Here is an 18,289-nt window from a genome sequence, read left to right on the forward strand (position 1 = left end):
AGTCAGGTGGTTGCTTCTCTGAGTCTACCAACCTGATGCTGACCTCACCGGGAAACGCCCTCACAGACAGGCCCAGACTTTGTTGTAATGGTGTTCAGTCAGGGAGGGGAAGCACTGAATTACCATCACACACTGTCCCTGCCACCGGCCTTCCCAGGAGCAGCCAGAGGAAAGTACACGAGTGTTTCCTATCAGGGCCTGGAGGAGGAGGTCAGCGCTTGCCTGGCAGGGGGTGTGCCCCTTTCATATTAAACCTGCAACGAGTTCTTCCCAACTGGACAAGGTCTCAGGAAGGCAGCCCTGTCCTCAGGGTTGAAACAGTGCTGGTGGCCAGTTCGACCAAATTTTTTGTCTGTTCTGACTCCAGAGCCCATGGCCTCTTTCTGACCTCATCCAGGGACAGGAAACGCTCTTTTCACAGGATAAACTATTTTTGCATGCTCTTTAATTGCTAAACATTTTTTATTCCTAATGAAGTCAAATTGTTTCCAAAAAATATTGGAAATCACCTTTCTATTCTTCAACAGAACCAGGTCAAATGTCTTTAACTAGTGTGTCATTTTACTATCCCTGTGTTTATGTGACAGAAATATTTGAAAGGCAATCAAAAAATGATAACATTGGGCTGGGGACATAGCTCAGTTGGTAGAGTATTCGCCTTGCATGCACAAGGCCCTGGGTTCAATCCCCAGCATCACACACACACACACACACACAAAGGAAGTGATAAAATTATTGACTTGAAAGAAAAAAAAAGGTCAGTGAAAAGTTACTTTTATTAAACTTCATATGTGGCATTATATAAAATTAAAATATTAGAGCATTAAAAAAGAAAATTTGACTAATTCCTTTTAATTATGTGAATGTATGCTTTAAAAAGAGAGAAAAACATACATATATATTGGTATGTTTTATTAATAAATAAAAAATATATGGCTTTCATTTTTTAGCCTAAACATTTGCAAATCTGTCACAATCTTTCTCAAAATCAACCTTCTTCACATATTCAGGTTCAATAGACAGTATAGATGGATTTGACAACCTATCATCACTCACAGGGACGAGAGACAGTTTTCCTTAACTTATTTTTTTGAAAATGTTGTTTTGCACGGAAGCCTCAGATGCACAAATGCTCAGCAAAAGTCCTCGACATAAGAATCAGTTTGGCAGAGACTTGGAAACTCCAGTTCATGACAAATTCCAGAAATCAAAGCCCTGCCAGGGCCTTGGGTCCTTCAGGTTCTGTTCTTACAATTTTCAGATGTCTAAAATGTCTACAGCAAATGAAGACTCCGAGTAGTCACCAAGAAGGACAGATCTAAAGTAATTCCACTTCTGTTTCTTCTAATTTCACAATTACCGTGATGTCAGCACTTCCATAAAATGATTGTCTCAGTAGTTGGAGGTTCAAGCCATGCTGAATGTGAGATCTGAGGATTCTGAATCCTTGAGAAACTGTTTCTGTGCAACTGAGTCTACACGTTTCAGAAGAACAATGTAATTGGAAATTTTTCAAATAATTTAAAGTAGTATAGAATGTTTCTTAAAGCGTGTGTGTGTGCGCGCACGTGTGTGTGCGTGTGTGTGTGTGTGTGCGTGTGTGTGCATGAAAAGGGCTGTCTAGAATTTCCACTGACAGAGACTTCTTCAGGAAAGATTATTTTATTACCGACATTGTTTATAATTGCCAGCACATGGTCATAAAAAATGTTAGGACCACCCTTCAGTCAGTTTTATGAGCATTTTGAAATCCTCCACCAACTATTCACCCCATTACTTCTTAGACCCAGTGCTGACTGCTCGCCAGCCTGCCTCAGAATGCCTGTGCTGTCAAGTTGCTTGGGGCATCTTAAGCTCCTCCTGGGCTTGGGCATCTCCTCCTCAGACATTCGTCCTATAATGACATCCTCAGCTGTCACTGCTCCCACCCTGCCGGCCCTCTGCTTGTCAACCAGCACTTGATAATTCTATATTTCAGATGAGCAATATTTAGGTTGCTGGTAATTTACTTTTGTATTGATCAACCTGAAATTACAAAACATGAAGTGTGTTTTCAAGCATGGAATAATAGTCCATAAAATTCCACATGGTCTACCGATATTATCTCTTTACCACTAACATAACTAACAGTCACTGCAGATATTTCATGGCCTGATGCCAGATCACAGTATAAATCACCAACAAATACCCACAGAGAAGTTAAAGGAATCTATATATTTTCACAATTACATTTACCACATCAATTTTCAGGTCCATTATATCTCAACTTTTGCTCTGTTTCTTATATAGGCTGAGTCCATCAGTATTTTATCTCTCTTCCTTTTGGCCTGAGTTTGTACCCACTTAATTGTGGGTTTTCTCTTAAGCATCAATCAACTAACCATGATAGCTATAAGAAAATGTTAAAAATTAATGTTTCGGGACTGGGGCTATAGCTTAGTGGTAGAGTGCCTGCCTCACAAATGTGAGGCACTGAATTTGATCCTCAGCACCACTTAAAAATAAAGATATTATGTCCATTTTCAACTAAAAAAATTTTAAAAAATAATGGGATATTGTGTAATATCCCAGCTTCATTTGAGAAATTATTTTTTTAAACCAAGAAAAGTTTGCAAATAAATTCTAAATTTAAATATAACAAAAAAGGTTCTAGAATGTAGCTGTGCAGGCTTCTGTAGATGGAAAAGGGTGAAGGTAATCTAATTGAGTTCCTAAATTTAGAGAGGAATTTATATACATAGGAGTTAAATGATTTTAGACTCACAAGGCCTACGTGTGAATCCTGAGTTCCACCATTTATAAATCTGTGGCTAGTCGAGCATCTTAACCTCTTGAGCTTTTATTTCCTCATCTCCAGATACTTGGAAAATAAAATACCTACCTCCTGCAGTTGCTGTGAAATAATGCATACAAAGTGTTTCCCAGAGTGCTTGGCAGGGAAATTTTGTATTGAGATGGAGCAGAACACAGTGAAAGGCCCACTGGAGAATTCTAGGGCCAGAATGTCTGGCCATGAATCATGGAGCCACAGATGAGTCTCCTGTTTATTTTCTCATTTGTAAGATGGGGGGAGGGGAAGTTGTACTTTACACATTTGTTTGTTTTTGAGGAATAATTTTAAGTGAATTAATATTTGAAAACATACTCAAAAATAAATACCAGCTGGGTATTGTGGCCTACACCTGTAATCTCAGCAGCTCAGGAGGCTGAGGCTAGAAGATGGCAAGTTCAAAGCCGGCCTCAGCAATTTAGCAAGGCTGAGTCTCACTAAGTTGCTTATTGAGACCCTGTCTCAAAATAAAATACAGGAGGTCTGGGGATGTGGCTCAGTGGTTCAGCACCCCTGGGTTCAACCCCTGGTACCAAAAAACAAACAATAACAAAAAGAAAGTGCTTTCCAAATGCTTATTTGTTTATATAATCTATATGGTTGCTGCTATGACCATGACTCTTGAATATGCTGTCTTTTAAAATATGTAATTCTATGAATTGCACCATTTTTTCCTATTTAAACCTTCAATAAAAAACAACATCACCATGTGTGTTTTCTTGGATACTGAGACCTCAATCCTGAGACTCCCTAGTGCACAGTACAAGCCTGCTGCAATGAAGTCCACCCACCTTTGAGGACATGATTTTGGGAAAGGGACAGGGCTCCCATAGCCGCTTCTCCTTTTAATAAATTACTCTGGCAATGGAAACATGGCTGTGCATTTTCTCTCTGTTTTTTGATAACCCTGTGGAAATTCAGAAACTGGCCACGAGAGCCCTGGATAATAGGAAGAATTCATTGTGTTCTTAAATGTCTATGGCCCTTTTTAAAATTTAACTATACTCAGGCACTAGACAGAATGGGGCACATTGTAGTAAAAACAATCACAGGATGGGTAGCAGGCTCTGGATCCTGATTCTGAGTGGGTGATTTGTCCCTGGGGGCACCTGGTAAGGTCTGGAGACATGTTAGCTTTGTGAGTTCTCCTGGCATCTAGCCGGTAGGAGCCAGTGACCTTCAGACACAATGGGTGCAGCCTTCATCCCCCGCAAAATTACCTGGTCTGAAACTGCAGGACTGTGGAGGTCCCAAATCCCTGCTGGTCAGTCAGCCTGGGTTTCTGACTGTACCAAAGTCAGGGAATCTCCAGTTCTACTTGGCTTGCAGCACACATACGTGTGTTTGTGAGTTGTGCCAATTCCCAATCCAGTCACTGCTGTTGAGAAGGCATTGCTAGGATGCTAAAAATAGCCAGTTGGCAGAAGTAACTTGACTTTAGTGCTGTTTTTTGTTTATTTATTCTGTAATCAGACTCTAATTGCCAGTATAATGTCCTTTCTGCTAGCTACTTCCATGTTATTATGCACATTCTGTATGCAAAAATTATGCACTTACTTTTAAATATTGTAAATATTTGCTCTAAATATATACTAGCATTTTTCTATATTATAGCTCTACCCAGGCAGTAGAATAATACTTATAAAATGTGGAATTCATACACAGAGTCGGTAAGATGAGAAATGTTGCTTTTTGGAGGAAGATGATTTTGCAAAGTCGGTGTTTTGCATTATAGATGTGTGAAAAGAAAACCTTGGTTTTTAGTTTAATTTTATGAAGTAATTAGCTCTGCGCTCCTTCCAATGTAAGGGTCAGCAGCAAGTCACATGATCACGCACCCCCTTCTCCCCCCCCCAAAAGGGCTGCTCCCTAAAGGCCAGTACTAACGCTTTTACTCTACTGCATGTCCCCTTCCCTTGAGTGGGAATGCAGGAAAAAAGTTCTGCTCTGTGCTTCAAGTCAGAATAAGTTCACGAGTTGGTAGATTCACCCATGTTCCATCACAGCACAGCTCCAAGGTCAAAGTAAGAAATGTCTAGAAAGCCACAGGATGTTTGTGCTTTGCTCTAAGAAAATACTTGTTAAGTCTTTTTTTTTTTTCTTTTTTTAAGAGTAGGGTTCCCCTTGATTGGAGCTTCAGAACAAAATCCCGTTGCCAGTGTCTCAGCAGTCATAGGCAGGGGAAGGAGATATGGGTAGTGGCTGACACATCTATTAAAATTCTTGAGGGAATTGCTGATTTCTACTCTCTTTTCCATGCATGGCCTTAGACATACAGATTCCAAGATTAAAGAGTAGGTACTTCAGAAAGAATGGGTGCATTATCTACTTCCATTTTCCCCTAGGGGTTGGATCCCTTTTATTTTGATTTATATGTTATTCCATTCTAGTTCTTTTGGGGGGAAAAAAGTTTTTATTTTGAAAAAGTATAACATACTAGACCCGATAACAGACACCTGCCAAATATTGATACCTTTATGAATGTATACAGTTTTGCATAACTATGTTCTTATTGAACATAGTTTTAGGAGAACAAAAATAACATTTTTTTTCTCTTTGAATCAGACTCTTAATTACTATTTTAAAGCCTCTTTCTTTTTTTTTCCAGGTTGGATGTGCTGGTTTCTCCTTTGCCTCTGTTAGTCAGCTTGTCCTCCTCATGAACAAAAGGCCATCTAAGACTAATTTACAGGAGAAAAAGTGTATTTGGGGCTCAGAGGTTCAGTCCACTGAGGGCCAACTCCATCAATTTAGGCCTGAGCAGGGACAGTCCTTCTTGGCAGAAGGGCAGTGGTGAAGGAAGGCTGCTCAGCTCGTGGTGGCCAGGAAGCAGACAGAGAGGCCAGGGACAAACCATAGGATCCCCAGGGCACATTCCCGGCCCCACCTCCTGCAGCTGCCTTCCTTACCACCCAGTCAGCCCATTCCAGCTAAGAAGGACTGATTAGGCTACAGCTCTCTGAATCTCATCGTCTCACTCCTGAACACTCCTGCATTCATGGAGCTCTGGGGGACCCTCACATCCAAACCACAGTCTCTAAAATTATTTATTTCAAAAAGTTTATTCATTGTTGAAAATTTTATCTTTCTCTACATCCAGTTATCAGAAAGATAAAGAAAATGAAAGATAAATTTTTTTAGACTTTTAAAACACTATAACTATTTTAGACTATTTTTAAGAACAAAAGAGTAACTTAAATTAAACATGGTACAACTTAGAATGCAAATTCCTCTTCTCTCTCCCCCTTTGTCTGAGGCAGATCTGCATGCAGGTTGTAGGCTTTTTTTGTTTATGGTACACATTTTACTGAATCTCTGGCCTTGGTATTTATCATTACAAGCCATCTAGGATTTTAAGATCTGGGTTGAGGAATGATTTGAAAGTTGTACCATGATGTTCCCTGCTAAGGAGAAACCTGAGATCAAAAATATTGCTTAAACTGATCTGACCAAAAGGTGCACTATGCACTGGTGCTTAAAAAGCATGCTCTTCTCTCATTGAGTGATGGGAGTGCTGAAGCCATAGCCATCCTTGAAAAAAGTGCAACAGTATTTCTTTGATTCAGTTCCTCTAAACAACACACACACACACACACACACACACACACACACACACACACACACACATGAGGATCCTGGAAGTGCCTATCAAGGAACCTAGGTTGTGCCTCATGGAAGGTAGAAAAAACTGGTGCAGGCTAGACTATACCCATGTGACTCCAGTGAGAAGGGCAAAGGGGAACCTATGTGTCTGGAAGCTAATGTGACCAGCCGAAGTGTCAGAGAAAATGACCTAAGAAGGCAGAGAAAATGTGCCCCCAAGGATGGTGTTTTTTCTGGCTACTCACCCCTCAAAAAGACAGGCGAAAGGTGAGTAGCCAGAGAGCAGGAGATGGTGAGAGCATGAAATTCTGTAGGCCCACACAGAGAAGAGTATGAAATAGGTCAGGATTTGTCTCAGAATAAAGGGATAGGTGAGGCCTAATGCCAGAGGACAGTTGAGGCAGAGGAAAGGTATAAAGATACAGAATGAGGCTTGGGTCATGTCAGGAAATATTTCTAAGAAATTTCAGAAGTTTGACCTTTCACATTCTAAAGAGATGCTTATGGTGACATTTGCATGGTAGCTAGTTCACTCCAAAGGGTGAAAATAGGGAGAATGTAATAGTATGATATGTAGGGGAAACAACTCAGAATTGAGGGGATATTCCCAGAAACAGAGGAGAGATCATTTTCTGTGACTACTGATAACATTGTGAGGAAAATCCTCCCACCTCTTTAGGAAATCCACCTTACATGTGAGAACAATGGTAGCATTTCAAGTGTTTTAACATTGTGTTCCCTGGTGTGTTGTAATGTAAAACTTACCCAATTTGACTGTCTTTTCTTTCACCTTGCCTAATCCTTTCCGTGGAAGCGCCTCTTTTATTGTGATGGGATCGGTGCGCTTAGAAAGAAGACAGTACATAAAGAGTGTATTTTTCATTGACTACAAAGTTAATAATTTAGAATAAATATTCCACTATGACTTTCTATCATGCTGTTTCTGTGATAGAGTCAGAAGCTTATGGGAACCTGTGAAGCCATGAGCCAAAAATTAATCTGCCCTCCTATAACTTGTTCCTGTCACATAAAATGGTCACAATGAAGAAGATCTGACCACCACAAATGGGACAGTTGCAGAGCACATTAGTGTTTCTTGTAGTTCTGCCCAGCATGAAATACTGAGGGGAGTCCTAAGACTTAAGAAGGGTAAGAGATGGGAACTTGAGAACCTGGGAAATTAATATCTCTGCTAAAGGTACTTACATAGCTGAACATAAATCCTAACAATGACATATCCTTGTATTTTAGTTTCTAACATATTATATTATAAATTAAAAACAGGAGAAAAAATTTCATAGTTTGAATCAATAATGGAAATGAACACAAAAATTCCAGTGTGCACATCATAATTGTGACAACAGCATCATAAACAATAAGGAAGAGATGAGGGTAGGAGGAGAAGGAACATGGTAATAGAACTCAGGCATATGTTGGTATTGATGTAAAACACATAGAAACCACTATAAAAATAAATTTCAAATATAGATAAAAGGATATAAAAGGTAACAAAAGTGGTATGATAGGGAATAAATAAACCAATCAAAATGGAAGCTGCTAGTGGAGCAGTGAGGAACCTAAAACAAAGAAAAAACACATGTAAAAAACAGCCCATTGGCAGAAGTCTTTCATTATCTGTGATGACATTAGATGGAACTGATGAGTCTTGGTTTCTAAATACCTAAGAAGCCTGCGTCCACACAAAGTTTCACACAATTTCTCTACAATATTGCATTAGGGAGATAAGCTTGGGTTTGATGGATTCTCTTCTAACAGAAACAATGCACCTGGTAACACAAACTTGACCTGCCATGACTTCCCATGCTCTGTCAATGCCATCAATCTGAGACACAGGACAGGACACCTTTTGGCATAACTGGCACAGAATGAGGCTGGACACCCTTGCAATAGGCTCTCCAGTGACAGAAGATTTGGGGTCCTCAGGAGGCGGGCTGTGAAACCTAAACAAGAAAGAAGCAGTGGAGGGGCATTCAGAGGAATCCAGGAGAGAAGCTGGGGTTGTACAGAGTTCAGGAGTGAGGCCAGTCCTGGGAGTGAACAGGAGGAATGGGCATCAGGAGAGTTTAAACTGTCTGAGGTTGCAGTAACCACATTCTGAGGGTCAGACAGTACATATAATAGTAACCCCATTACTATTAGCTATATATACATCCAAAGGAAATGAAATTAGCATATCAAAGAGATACCTACACTTTCATGTTTACTAAAACACTATTTACAATACTCAAATATGGAATCAACTGTGTCCATCAATGAATGAACTGATAAATAAAATGTCAAACACACAAATGAAATATTATTCAGCCATAAAAGAAAGGGATTATGTTATTTGTGGAAACACAAATATGTTGGACATCATATTAAGTGAAATAAGCCATGCATAAAAAGACAAATATTGCATGATTTCACTCACTTGTGGAATCTTAAAAATGCTGAGCTTATAAAACTAGAGGGCAAAATACTGTTTATGAGAGGTTGGGAGACTAGGGGAGATGTTGAGGAGGAGATATTGGTTAATGTGTACAAAGTCACAGCCAAACAGGATAAATATAACTACATATTCTTAGTTATTCAATACACAATGTATCAATGTTCCAAACAACCATAAAGATGTACAATTATAATGTCAGTAAAAAGAGCATAAAGTAAAAATAAAACTACAACAAACCCGGTCTAAATATTCCTTAATATTTTTATGTAATATTTCTCTAACCCACAGAGCATTTTCTTCCTATTACTATTTTGATTTCTTTATCACAATTATGTACATCTTGTCTTCATCACTAGACTATCTCGTCTGAAGGGCGGGTATGTCTTTAATTCATTAGAGTACCCAACACGGTGCCTAGGACAAATAGGATCGGCACTGCGACTATTTTGAATTAATAAAATCCAAAGGAATATGAAAATGACCTACCATAGAATTTTAGGGTTGTACAATGTAATAGCCAACTCAGAGATGATGCAGTATCTGAAGGGAAGGGGGCTGTGGGGAGTCTAGTTAAGAAAATCATTTTATGGCAATTAACTGAAATCTTTTTTCATTTCTCCCTAAGAAAACAAAATACTCCTCACAAATTTTAGGACAAATAATTCTCTGAGCAGTCAGTATTTGAATAATTTTAAATACTGATGAATTTTTAGGCCATGAAAAGTTATGAGAAATTTATGATTTATAAATCTAAAAATAGGACTAATCTGATTATTATACATCCTATTCACGAAACACATAACACTAAAATTTTGGGTGAGTAATCAGTGTGGATACCATCATAGACCCATCAGAATAAGATTAACTTTTGTATCCAAGTGCACCCTGCTTGACTAGTACCCTCTGTGCCTTATTTTGAAACTTAAAAGATTTGTCATGTTACTATTTTTTCTCTCTGATGGATATAATTCCTCCTACATCCTGTGTCATGATCAGTGAAGCAGATTTCCTACTTCCCAAAACCTGCGTGCTCCCTAACAGAATGACTGAAATTTATCAGCCTTCATGGCTTGTTTTTCCTTCATTTACTCGCTGCACTCACTCTCTCTGCCTTTCCCAATGTGTATTCACCCTTATCCTCTCTACTTCACAATTTCCAACTCCCCTATGATCTATGCCTGTCTTGTATAGAAACTAAGAGGGATACTCCCACTATAACCTGCTGCTGGACTTTGGTCTTAAGAGAGACAACTCATTATCTTTCTCACTTTTTCATTATTACCTGTTTACTAGGTTCATTTTTCCAAGTATTAGAATAAATCAGCACTCATTGAGCATTAAAAAACGCAGGCATTCAAGTAGCTAATGAGGGTACATGGTACTACCTAGAGTGAGCAGTTTGATCGTGAAGACCTTGAATTATTAGAAAACTGTATAATTACTAAACTCAATTCCTTTTAGACTCTCCCGCCAGCACCACGCTGTCACTACTCATCAGAACAAGCCTTCCTGGCCAGAAGAGGTTGGCAGTGCTGTCCTAAGGATCAGCAGAGCAGCTTAGGTAAATTAGTGGTGTCGAGGGCCCCAAGGAACCCCCTGTCCTGGCCGCCCTGACCTGCCTCTTCCTACAGACCTGTGGTGCCCTTGAGGTTTCCCCACAGCAGCAGCCTGCTCTCAGCAGTGTTGCATGCAGGCCTGGCCACCAGCAAGGCAAGTGGGGCCAAGACTATGGGTCCAGCTGCTCCTGGATTGACCAGCTCCCCAGTAGGCTGAGGGAAGGTACATATACCCCCTTTGGCCTCACCCACCGTCCGTCCTGCCTGTGGGCTGCCAGGAGCAGGAGGGGAACGATCACACAGCCCACCATTACGCCATCCTCCTTACCGGGGTAAGCGGAGCAACAGCCTCCCTGATCTCCGAGAGGATCACATGGCAATGGATGTTTCTGGGTGCACGCTGGTAGAGCATCTTCCACCTGAGGCCAGGGCAAACAGCAACAGATTAACCATTGCCCACCCTGCAAACTGCTAAGCCCTTCCTCCCTGGCAGGTCTCCATCTCCCAAGGATCTCCAGCTTCACCCCCAGACGGCCAGGCAGTCAGTCCATGGTGTGCTGAGTGAGTCTCTGAAGGACCCGAGTGTCACTACAGCTGCGGCATGGGGCCTGCCCCTGCTGGACAGGGTGGGGCAGAGAAGCTGCACAGGGAGCAGAACGTGCTCCTGCCCATTAAAACATCCCCTCTAGTGTGGAGAACAGATGAGTGTACAGTGAATATTGGCTGTGAGGGCCAGGGTTCCAGGGTCCCCACTCTCCCATCATTTCTTCAATTTTACTTAAACAGCAGAGGGCTTCCTCTGGGCAGTTAGGGGAGACTCCTGGCCAGCACAGACCAGAGAGTCCTCACTGTACTACCCAGCCTGGCCACAGCAGTCCCAGACTACAATGCTAACAGGGCCAAAGGCCAGACCATGGGTGGAAGTGGGCCAGGGCTGCTGCTTGCTGCTATCTCTGCCAGCAGGTGTGAGCCTGGCACCTGCTATAGCAGATGTGAAAACCAGGCGCACAGCAGTAGGCAGGACAGAATATGGGCAGACTCATGCCACACCTTCAATCCCACCTGGACAGTGGTAGCAGCCTTGGGGTCTACATGCTCACCCACAGGAGAACAGGGCTATGCCAGCAGCAGTAGACATGAAACCACTCTGGCCCACAGCATCTAACATCAGAGGGTGCCCAGAGAGGGCAGGAGGGGCTGACCTGCACGAATACCCAGCATCTCACCTGTTCACACAAGCCTCCACAGTGGGGTCCCCAGCGTCCACTGCCTGAAGAACCTCGCGAACATTTTCCTCCAGCCAGCTCATGGTGGCAGGCTATTTCCAGAGGAAGTGCAACCTCCCGAGGTACAGACTCACCAGCTGGGTAGGGCAGGGGGGTGGCTGTGGGAGCAAGGCCTGGGTCAGGGATGGGGGGTTGGCTGTGGGAGCAAGGCCAGGGTCAGGGACGGGGGGCTGGGTGGAGCACGGCCAAGGTCAGGGATGGGGAGCTGGGTGTGGGAAAAAGGCCATGGTCAGGGCAGAGGACTGGCTGTGGGAGCAAGACTGGGACATGGATGGGAGCTGGGTGGAGCAAGGCCAAGGTCAGAGATGGGGAGCTGGGTGGAGGAAGGTCAAGGTCAGGGATGGGGAGCTAGGAGTGGGAACTAGGCCATGGTCAGGGCAGGGGACTGGCTGTGGGAGCAAGACCTGGGTGAGGGATGGGAGCTGGGTGGAGCAAGGCCAAGGTCAGGGATGGGGAGCTGGGTGTGGGAGCAAGGCCTGGGTCAGGGATGGGGAGCTGGGTGGAGCAAGGCCTGCATCAGGGATGGGAGACTGGTTGTAGAGCAAGGCCAGGGTCAGGGATGGAGAGTTGGGTGAAGCAAGGCCTGGGTCAGGGATGGGGGACTGGCTGTGGGAACAAGGCCTGGGTCAGGGATGGGGAGCTGGGTGGAGCAAGGCCAAGTTCAGGGATGGGGAGATGGCTGTGGGAATAAGGCGAGGGTCAGGGATGAGAAGCTGGCTGTGGGAGCAAGGCCAGGGTCAGGGATGGGGGACTGGCTGTGGGAGCAAGGCCAGGGTCAGGGATGAAGGACTGGCTGTGGGAACAAGGCCTGGGTCAGGGATCGGGGGCTGGGTGTGGAAATAAGGCCAGTGTCAGGGATGGGGAGCTGGGAGGAGAAAGGCCAAGGTCAGGGATGGGGAGCTGGGTGGAGCAAGGCCAGGGTCAGGGATGGGGAGCTGGCTGTGGAATAAGGCCAGGGTCAGGGCAGGGGCATGGCTGTGGGAGCAAGGCCAGGGTCAGAGATGGGTGGCTGGCTGAGGGAGCAAGGCCAGGATCAGGGATGGGAACCTGGGTAAAGCAAGGCCAAGGTCAGGGATGGGGAGCTGGCTGTGGGAGCAAAGCCAGGGTCAGGGATGGGGGGCTGGGTGGAGCAAGGCCAAAGTCAGGGATGGGGAGCTAGGAGTGGGAACTAGGCCATGGTCAGGGTAGAGGACTGGCTGGGGGAGCAAGACCAGGGTCAGGGATGGGAGTTGGGTGGAGCAAAGCGAAGGTCAGGGATGGGGAGGTGGGTGTGGGAGCAAGGCCTGGGTCAGGGATGGGGAGCTGGGTGGAGCAAGGCCTGCATCAGGGATGGGAGACTGGTTGTAGAGCAAGGCCAGGGTCAGGGATGGAGAGTTGGGTGGAGCAAGGCCTGGGTCAGGGATGGGGGACTGGCTGTGGGAACAAGGCCTTGGTCAGGGATGGGGAGCTGGATGGAGCAAGGCCAAGGTCAGGGATGGGGAGATGGCTGTGGGAATAAAGCCAGGGTCAGGGATGAGAAGCTGGCTGTGGGAGCAAGGCCAGGGTCAGGGATGGGGGACTGGCTGTGGGAGCAAGGCCAGGGTCAGGGATGAAGGACTGGCTGTGGGAACAAGGCCTGGGTCAGGGATGGGGAGCTGGATGGAGTAAGGCCAAGGTCAGGGATGGGGAGATGGCTGTGGGAATAAGGCGAGGGTCAGGGATGAGAAGCTGGCTGTGGGAGCAAGGCCAGGGTCAGGGATGGGGGACTGGCTGTGGGAGCAAGGCCAGGGTCAGGGATGAAGGACTGGCTGTGGGAACAAGGCCTGGGTCAGGGATAGGGAGCTGGGTGGAGCAAGGACAAGGTCAGGGATGGGGAGCTGGGAGGAGAAAGGCCAAGGTCAGGGATGGGGAGCTGGGTGGAGCAAGGCCAGGGTCAGGGATGGGGAGCTGGCTGTGGAATAAGGCCAGGGTCAGGGATGAAGGCCTGGCTGTGGGAGCAAGCCTGGGTCAGGGATGGGGAGCTGGGTAGAGCAAGGCCTGGGTCAGGGATGGGGGGCTGGCTGTGGAGCAAGGCCTGGGTCAGGGACGGAGGGCTGGCTGTGGGAGCAAGGCTTGGGTCAGGGATTGGGGGCTGGCTGTGGGATCAAGGCCTGGGTCAGGGATGGGGAGCTGGGTGAAGCAAGGCCAAGGTCAGAGATGGGGGGCTGACTTTGGGAGCAAGCCTTTGTCAGGGATGGGGGGCTGGCACTGGGAGCAAGACCTGGGTCAGGGATGGGGAGCTGGGTGGAGCAAGGCCAGCGTCAGGGATGGGGAGCTGGGTGGAACAAGGCCAGGGTCAGGGATGGGGGACTGGCTGTGGGAGCAAGACCAAGGTAAGGGATAAGGAGCTGGCTGTGGGAGCAAGGCCTGGGTCAGGGTTGGAGAACTGGGTGGAGCTAGTCCTGCTTCAGGGATGGGCGACAGGCTGTGGGAGCAAGGCCAGGCTCAGGGATGGAGAGCTGGGTGGAGAAAGGCCTGGATCAGGGATGGCTGTGGGATCAGGGCCTGGGTCAGGGATGGGGAGTTGGCTGAGCAAGGCCAAGGTCAGAGATGGGGGGCTGGCATTGGGAGCAAGCCTGTGTCAGGGATGGGGAGCTGGGTGGAGCAAGGCCTGTGTCAGGGATGGGGAGCTGGGTGGAGCAAGGCCAGGTCAGGTATGGGTGCTGCTTGGAGCAAAGCCTGGGTCAGGGATTGGGGACTGGCTGTGGGAACAAGGCCTGGGTCAGGAATGAGGAGCTGGGTGGAGCAAGGCCAAGGTCAGGGATGGAGAGCTGTGTGGATCAAGACCTGGGTCAGGGTTGGGAGCTGGGTGGAGCAAGGCCAGGGTCAGGGATTGAGTGTAGGCTGTGGGAGCAAGCCTGGGTCACATATGGGGAGCTGGGTGGAGCAACGCCTGGGTCAGGGATGAGGAGCTGGGTGAAGCAAGGCCTGGGTCAGGGATTGGGGACTGGCTGTGGGAACAAGGCCATTTTCAGGGATGTGGGACTGGCTTTGGGAGCAAGGCCTGGGTCAGGGATGGGGGACTGGCTGTGGGAACAAAGCCTGGGTCAGGGATGAGGAGCTGGGTGGAGCAAGGCCAGCGTCAGGGAAGGGGAGCTGTGTGGATCAAGACCTGGGTCAGGGTTGGGAGCTGCGTGGAGCAAGGCCAGGGTCAGGGATTGCGGGCTGGGTAGAGGAAGGCCAAGGTCAGGGATGGGGAGCTGGGTGTGGGAACTAGGCCATGGTCAGGTCAGGGGACTGGCTGTGGGAGTAAGACCTGGGACAGGGATGGGAGTTCAGTGGAGCAAGGCCATGGTCAGGGATGGGGAGCTGGATGTGGGAGCAAGACCTGGGTCAGAAATGCCGAGCTGCATAGAGCAAAGCCTAGGTTAGGGGTAGGGTACTGGCTGTGGGAGCAAGGCAAGGGTCAGGGATGGAGAGCCGGGTAGAGCAAGGCTTGGGTCAGGGATGAGGAGCTGGGTGGATCAAGACCTGGGTGAGGGATGAGGAGCTGGTGGAGCAATGCCATGGTCAGGGATGGGGAGCTGGCTGTGGGAACAAGCCTGGGTCATGGATGGGGAGCAGGGTGGAGCACTGCTTGGGTCAGGGATTGGGGGCTGCCTGTGGGATCAAGGCCTGGGTCAGGGATGGAGAGCTGGGTGGAGCAAGGCCAAGTTTAGAGATGGGTGGCTGGCTTTGGGACCAATCCTGTGTCAGATATGGGGAGCTGGATGGAGCAAGGCCTGGGTAAGGGATGGGGGGCTTGCTCTGGGAGCAAGACCTGGGTCACGGATCGGGAGCTGGGTGGAGCAAGGCCAGGGTCAGGGATGGGGAGCTGGGTGGAACAAGGCCAGGGTCAGGGATGGGGTATTGGCTGTGGGAGCAAGGCCAGGTTCAGGGATGGGGGACTGGCTTTGGGAGCAAGGCCAGGGTCTGGGTTGGGGAGCTGGGTGGAGCAAGGCCAAGGTCAGGGATGGGGAGCTGGCTGTGAAAGCAAGGCCTGGGTCACGGTTGGGGCACTGGGTGGAGGCAGGCCTGCCTCAGGGATGGGGGACTGGCTGTGGTAGCAAGGCCAGGGTCAGGGATGGAGAGCTGGGTGGAGAAAGGCCTGGGTCAGAGATGGGGGGCTGGCTGTGGGATCAAGGCCTGGGTCAGGGATGGGGGACTGGCTGTGGGAATAAGGCCTGGGTCAGGGATGGGGAGCTGGGTGGAGCAAGGCATGGGTCAGGGATGGGGGACTGGCTGTGGGATCAAGGCCTGGGTCAAGGATCGGGTGCTGGATGGAGCAAGGCTAGGGTCAGGGATGGAAGCTGGGTGGAGCAAAGCCTGGGTCAGTGATTGGGGACTGGCTGTGGGAAGAAGGCCTGGGTCAGGGATGAGGAGCTGGGTGGAGCAAGGCCAAGGTCAGGGATGGGGAGCTGTGTGGATCAAGACCTGGATCAGGGTTGGGAGCTGGGTGGAGCAAGGCCAGGGTCAGGGATTTAGAGCTGGCTGTGGGAGCAAGCCTGGGTCAGAGATGCGGAGCTGGGTGGAGCAAGGCCTGGGTCAGGATTGGGTAGCTGGTTGTGGAGCAAGGCCAGGGTCAGGAATGGGGGGCTGGGTGGAGTAAGGCCAAGGTCAGGGATGGGGAGCTGGGTGTTGGAACAAGGCCATGGTCAGGGCAGGGGACTGGCTGTGGGAGCAAGACCTGGGACAGGGATGGGAGTTGGGTGGAGCAAGGCCAAGGTCAGTGATGGGGAGCTGGATATGGGAGCAAGACCTGAGTCAGGGATGGGGAGCTGGGTAGAGCAAAGGCTGGGTCAGGGTTAGGGGACTGGCTATGGGAGCAAGGCTAGTGTCATGGATGTGGAGCCGGGTGGAGCAAGGCCTGGATCAGGGATGGGGGACTGGCTGTGGTAACATGGCCTGGGTCAGGGTTGAGAAGATAGGAGGAGCAAGGCCAAGGTCAGGGATGGGGAGGTGGGTGAATCAAGACCTGGGTCAGGGATGAGGAGCTAGGTAGAGCAAGGCCAGGGTCAGGGTGGGGAGCTGGCTGTGGGAGCAAGCCTGGGTCAGAGATGGGGAGCTGGGTGGAGCAAGGCCTGGGTCAGGGAATAGGTGCTGGCTGTGGAGCAAGGTGTGGATCAGGGATGGGGGGCTGGCTGTGGAGCAAGGCCTGGGTCAGGGATGGGGTCTGGCTGTGGGAGCAAGGCTTGGGTCAGGGATTGGAGGCTGGTTGTAGGATCAAGGCCTGGGTCAGGGATGAGGAGCTGGGTGGAGCAAAGCCAAGGTCAGAGATGTGGGCCTGGCTTTGGGAGCAATCCTGTGTCAGGGATGGGGAGCTGGGTGCAGCAAGGCCTGGGTAAGGGTTGGGGGGCTGGCTGTGGGAGCAAAACCTGGGTAAGGGATGGTGAGCTGGGTGGAGCAAGTTCAAGGTCAGGGATGTGGAGGTTGCTGTGGGAGCAAGGCCTGGGTCAGGGATCGGGGGCTGGGTGTGGAAATAAGGCCAGTGTCAGGGATGGGGAGCTGGGTGGATCAAGGCCTGGGTCAGAGATGGGGAGCTGGGTGGAGCAAGGCCAGGGTCAGGGATCGGGAGCTGGCTGTGGAGCAAGGCCTTGGTTAGGTATGGGCGACTGGCTGTGGTGCAAGGACTGGGTCTGGGATGGGCGGCTGCCTGTGGGAGCAAGCCTGGGTCAGGGATGGGGAGCTGGGTAGAGCAAGGCCTGGGTCAGAGATGGGGGGCTGGCTATGAGAGCAAGACCTGGGTCAGGAATGGGGAGCTGGGTGGAACAAGGCCTGGGTCAGCCTACTGCTCAACAGGAGATGACCAGCTGTTCTGTGGCTCATTCCTTCCTTGCGCTCTCCAACCTGACCTCATCCTCTGGATCTGGCCTAACAACTACTTCTCTGAGGGATGCCAGGCCAGGTAATGGTGGGGGGTGTTCTTGGACCCATGCTGTCTTCTATGCTAACGTGAGATTCATAGTGGACTTCAGGCCATTAATCTTGACTTCAGGAGGACTAGAGCCTGAGGTCAGCCACATGAGTGGTCAGCCATGCAGGTCTGACAGAGTTCCAGTGACAAATGCTGACGTCAAGTCTCATTAAGCCTCCTGGTTGGCATAGGTCTGTTTGTGTTCTCAGGTGTCACTGGGAGGAGAAGGTGCTCTTCCTCACTGCACTGGGAGCGGGAGGCTGGGAGCTCATAAGTGGTGACACTGGACCCTCCCGAAGTGCTCTTCTTTTTTCTCAGGGGCTGCAGTCTTGTCTTTATGCTGAAGTAAACCCTAACCCTGAGCATAATAGCTCTGAACTCCAAGACCTTCTGGTGAATCACTGAACCTGAAGGCAACCTTGGGGACCAGTGAACTGGACGTCAGAAGTGAGAGTGGTCTCGGGACCCCAAGCCTATGGAGGTGCAGAAAGTGAGGATGGTCTCGGGACCCCAAGCCTGTGGCAGTGTCAAGTGAGACGGGCCTGGGAGACACCTGACCTCCCTTGACCTTGGCAGCTCCCATCCGTGAGCCACGTAAGGCCTGTGCTCTGTGACCCTGAAGGCGCAGTGTGATCAGCACCCTTCCTGGCC

General features: G+C 48.7%; 2 long non-coding RNA genes across 2 annotated transcripts; both read right to left on the reverse strand.

Moving 5' to 3' along the window:
- Positions 1-897: 897 nt before the first annotated feature.
- LOC144373404 (uncharacterized) lies at positions 898-8,084 on the reverse strand. The gene is made up of 2 exons (XR_013433087.1): positions 7,199-8,084; positions 898-2,025 (listed from the first exon to the last, which is right to left on the reverse strand). It is a non-coding gene; the product is annotated as an uncharacterized LOC144373404 (long non-coding RNA).
- A 20-nt stretch (positions 8,085-8,104) lies between these two features.
- Positions 8,105-13,368, reverse strand: LOC144373405 (uncharacterized). The gene is made up of 3 exons (XR_013433088.1): positions 11,668-13,368; positions 10,770-10,860; positions 8,105-8,394 (listed from the first exon to the last, which is right to left on the reverse strand). It is a non-coding gene; the product is annotated as an uncharacterized LOC144373405 (long non-coding RNA).
- Positions 13,369-18,289: the final 4,921 nt, after the last annotated feature.

The sequence above is a fragment of the Ictidomys tridecemlineatus genome, unplaced genomic scaffold, assembly GCF_052094955.1.
Source record: "Ictidomys tridecemlineatus isolate mIctTri1 unplaced genomic scaffold, mIctTri1.hap1 Scaffold_3879, whole genome shotgun sequence".
Classification (NCBI taxonomy): domain Eukaryota; kingdom Metazoa; phylum Chordata; class Mammalia; order Rodentia; family Sciuridae; genus Ictidomys; species Ictidomys tridecemlineatus.